Below are 5,367 nucleotides of genomic sequence, written 5' to 3' on the forward strand. Positions count from 1 at the left end.
GCGCCTGTGTGAATGATGCAGGAGCGGGTGCCGGAGCGCGCGCGCTCCCCTGAAAAGAGGCGAGCCGCGCGTGCGGATGGAGGTTCGATGGAGGTTGGCGGGCTGTAGGGAAGCTCGGCTCTTATCAAGCCGCCCTCAGAGAAGGAAGTCCTTTGTTTGGAAATGGCTGCTTCTTCCCGACCGCTACCGGCGCCCGAGCATCGCCCTGCGCCCCCTTGAGCTTTTGTTTATCCGTGGGCCTGGATCGCGCCTGGCGCCGCCCTGGCAAGCCCTGTTTGGCGACGCGATCCTAACCTGTAGATTCACTGGCTTTCTTCCAAGAGACCACAAATAGAATTGTGGTCGATATTACCTAAGTTGGGTAAATGAAATGTCTGCAAGAAAACAACCAGGCTCAGAGAGCACCCAGAACTCCTCATTTCAACCCTGAGCTAGAAATATTCTCCTTCATCAGAATTGTAGTTTTTGTTCATGGTCTTAAGTTGTCCTTAAGTGACTTGAAAAAGCCACCTCCTGATGTATAACACGCCGTTTAGAGCTCTGGTCTCCAGAGGGAAAGTGGCTCTTAGCAGTATATGAAAAAAGCATACAGTGAACACCTGAAATAGCGAACACCTGTGGCTGCTCCAGTGCAAAAACACAAGCTATTTATCAGTCAGGATCCTAATTGTACTTGCTTCGCTCCCTAGCACTCCATTTAGCTTTCCACAAAAGTAAGTGGGTTGGGACTGAGGTAATGATTAATGCAGTTTATTAGCATAAAGCCCCATTTCTTCTCCCCACATCCCAGCATTGCAAGATCCGTAAGACCTTTCTCAATGTGGTATCTAATCATACTTCAAAGGTTGTCTATAGGGTTGAACTTCTTTCAGCTCTATCCCTGAGGTGTAACCTTATCATTGGCTACATAAGTAAGACCTCTCTTGCCCATGTTGAAAGTAGTCCAAGACTTTGAAAGGACAATCTTAACCTGTTACATTTCATTCCCTTCACTAAAACCTGTCCTGTGTCACCATCACCCATGACCTTGCCATAAAATCAGGGACCAGAAGGGGATGGGATCAGAAATTCAGGCAGCTGATGTGTGCGTCCTCTCTCCATCTTTGTTCAGCCTCATCCAGCACTTTTCACGGTTTCCTTAAAGGATGGACTATCTGGCTCCAGAGTGGATCATTCTCCCCTCAGAACTTTTTAATTCTGGAATGTAAAAAGGTCCATAACAAACAACTTTCAAGTTGTCTTATTCACATGTGAGAAACAAGATGAAGACATGTGAGACACACCCTTTTCTAAATATTACCAAGGCATATTTTAGCCATGACTGTGTACAAATGGAAGGCAGAAGCAAATGATCAAAAATTCAACAATGAAAATAGGAATTTACACTAGTTATTGTATGCACAAATTGTTGGAAGAGTAAAAAGTCACTTGAAGAAAGGCGAAAGTTTGAGAAAAATGACTAAATTTGAAATGCTTATTCAGAATAAAGATCATGTATTAAAGATTAATATTGAAATACGGCACAGAGACAGAACAAATTAAATATAGCATGATCAAATGGATGTAAAACCAGGGGTGGGATGCTACTGGTTCTTCCCGGATCTATAAAACCAGTAGCTCTGAAGAGTAGCAGACACAGAACCAGTTCTGTGTCTGCTGCTGTTTGGCCCGCCCGGGCTCTTACCTGACCTTTATTTCCTGTTTTTTCAACCTCAGCAGCTTTGCACGGCACAGCGGAGGTTGAAAAAGCAGTAAAAAAGTGCAAAACGTAATCACCAAACTGATAGTAACACTGGTTGCATCCCACCCGTGTAAAATCTCAAATAAACGAATGAGAATAATGGAAAGAGGTATGGGTGGGTGGGGGGGGGACCAATGAAATGTATTCCAAAGTACCATTTGGGGAAAATAGTATTAAATGTTTTATAGATGGAGTTAGTCCAAGATGGACAAACCATAACATATGGTTGCAAATGCTGAAAGAAAAAAGGACTATTTTCTCGCATGTAGCAGTCATGAAAAATCCTCAAAATTTAGCATAAATTTGGAAAAGTAAAATTTGCCAATGATATAAAAATGGGAGAACCAAAACTGGAGAATTTGCAGCAATGGCAAAACTGATAACACAGTATATGCTCATGATAGAAGTTTAAGTAAATTTAAACTGGGATCTCCTTATATATGACACATTAGACAGCAAGGCAATCGATTTAGACATTTGGAATAAGCTTTTGGGGAAAAGAGTTGTGGCTAATTAAAAACAACAGATGAAACCTTACGCAGATTAAGCAATAATCCCCAGTGTTCAAAACACTGCAAATATTTTAGCAGTTGTTAACGAAAAAAGGGGAGAAAGAATGTGTTACTGAACGTTCCTCTTCACAGCATGTTTGTTGTTTTATTCTCTGCTTTTTGCATGTTTATTCCTGTGCAGTTTTTGGTTTGGTTTCTGCATTTTTTTAAAAAAGTATTTTACTATGAAAGGGGGTGATTCCTGCAACCTTGAAGGAGTCTGTAGTAGGCCTTCTCAACTCACCCCACCTTGGATATAGATGTATTGGACAATTATCATCCTCTCTCCAGCCCTTCTTGTTGAGATTGTGGATTATAAGTTTTTTTTAAAGCTCTGTGATGTCTGTTAGTGTCAATTCTTATAAGGTAAAAGTAAAGCTTCCCCTCACACATACGTGCTAATCGTTTCCAGCTCTAGGGGGCAGTGCTCTTCTGTTACAAAGCCGAAGGGCCAGCGCTATCCAAAGACATCTCCGTGTCATGTGGCTGGCAATGACTAAACGCCCAAGGCGCATGGAATGCTGGTCCCTTCCCACCAAAGTGGTCCTTTTTTCTACTTTCATTTTTACATGCTTTCAACCTGCTAGGTTGGCAGAAGCTGGGACAAGTAATGGGAGCTCACTCCGTTATGCGGTACTAGGGATTCGAACCGCCAAACTGCTGACCTTTCTGATCAACAAGCTCAGCGTCTTAGCCACTGAGCCACCGCATCCTATGTCAATTCTTATAATGACCTGGAAAACAGATTCAATATAGCAGATTCCTGATGCATATAAATCAGGAATCTGCTTAGATGAAACTAAATTCTAGTTGCTCAGACGTGGTACTTGGCAAAGTTAACTCTTTGTTTATTTACACACTTGGCATTGTGTGTGAACCAATGGATAGCAACCCATGTTTTCCACGTCATTATAAGAATTGACACTAACAGGCACCACTGTACTTTAAAAAACTTATTTTGTTCCTAGTTGTATTCCATTGAACACTTTTTCCAATATATTACAAGCATGCTCCCCCTTGTTGTTTGAACAAATAACATAATAAGCTACTAATACAGTTCTGAGGTCTTGTTTATTCACAGTTTATTGAGTTTATTTTAGACATAAATACATACTTGTATGGCTCAGGTTATAACAAATGTACTGTTAGATATTAGAAAACATTTGATGAAACATAGTGGCTGTCTTCCTCCCAGATATCATTATTCTCACATGGGATCAGACACAAAAATCTGCCTAGCAACACATATATGTTTCTGTGTGGACTATAAATGTGGCTTGTATTCAATATTAAAGCAGTACTTGGGTTACTAGTTAGCATTTTAATCTATACATATATACATTTTTATTGGAGTTTTAAAAAGTTCTGTAATATAGCACACATATTTTATAACAGTCTTGTTAGGAAACTTCCTCAGCAGCCCTCAATAACCAGGATCCAGAGAGCTTAATGGAATTTTCCTTAGAAAGCTGTATCACAAACTGTTCCTCAAAGCCCCTTCAGTTTCTACAGTTGAATTAGAGTGCAGGCAAGTTCAAAGAAATCCTAAAACTGGGAAACTAGTTTCAGGTTTTATCAGCCAATGGCAAATCAGTATTTAACAAAAACCTAAACCACAAGTATTTGAGGGGTGTAAATTAGGATGGTTAAGTGTTAAAAGTTAAAAATGTTCTTCCAACTTTTGTAGACATTATCAGTTCTTTTTCATGACCTCTGCCCATTTCTGCAATGAAGGACTCATTTGGAAGTTGTTACTTGAGAATGCATTTGCAACTCTGAACACCTTTTCCATAAAATTATGGCTTAAAGAACTTAAAGTTGTATCTTCACTATGGGAAATTCTTGATTAGAAATGAATTCTGGGAATACCCAAGTCTGCACTAAGGAGCTAGAAATTCAAATGTTTCATTACTGCTGACTTAAAGATATATGACTAAGTCTCACATCTAACCAAGGACACACAGTTATGAGAACTATGGAGCAACTCAAGAGACCGAAGTGATTACCCTTTATACCTGCTATGCTGTAAATTTGTTTGACTTCACAAATATGAATATACATTTGTTTAACTAGATAGCAGGGCTTTCTATCATCTAATTGAGGGAAAAATCTATTGCTCATATTAAAAGTGCTTTCTAATTTATTGCAAACCAATAACTTGCTGGTGGAGGCCAATTGGTTTTCTGCCTATTCTTTTTCCATCCTCTGGAAGAGACAAGAAGTCTCCCTTCTATCACTTTCTCATACACAAATTTATGTCTTCATTATTGTATGACTATATCAAATTTAGTCACGGGTAACAAACATTTAATATCCATTGATCTAAATGGATCTTCCCTAAGTGCAGTGAATTCAGTCTATTATACTTGAAAGAAATGGCCATAACAAAGCTTTGTAATGCAAGTTTCCTACTAGAATTCCCCCTTCTTCAAGAAGAAGAAAAAAACTAATGAGAAAACATAGTAGACAGTTGAAACAGGACAGACAAAGAATATAAGTATAATGATTTGAATTGAGATGAAATAAATAAAATAAAATTAAGAAAGTTAAAAGAGGGGAGAAGCTATATAGAAAATGTAGAATAGTAATAAGATATGGAATGGAATATAAAAATGAGCATGAACTTGAATTTGTGTCTGTACAAAGAGATGTAACCCGGGATTATGCTGCTTTCAAAAACGATGTTTTATTTTTTTATGTTTTGTTTGTTCATGTTTTTGAAAATCAATAAAAAAAATTTTAAAAAAGAAAAAAATATGAATTTGGGACTCCCTGTGATCCAACATATTGCTCTGCTATTACTCCCTATAAGCAGACTCTTAGTTGGTACAGCAAAACTCCTTTAAAGTTTAAATTCTCATGTTCCATCCTATCAGAATATAGCACTATTATATATGCCAACCTCAAGAAATCCAAATGGATAAGCTTGAGGTAAATGATCTCATCCTGCAGCTACACTCTGGCAAGGCTCAGGTACACCCAGGTTTTAAGACAACAGATAGTTCTACAAATTATGATGGCTCCTGAAGTTGTAGCTGTTGGTTACGAGCAATTAAGTTTTTCACAGCAGTGACA

Source organism: Pseudonaja textilis, chromosome 1 (assembly GCF_049901715.1).
Source record: "Pseudonaja textilis isolate UNSWEBS1 chromosome 1, rPseTex1.2, whole genome shotgun sequence".
NCBI lineage: Eukaryota > Metazoa > Chordata > Lepidosauria > Squamata > Elapidae > Pseudonaja > Pseudonaja textilis.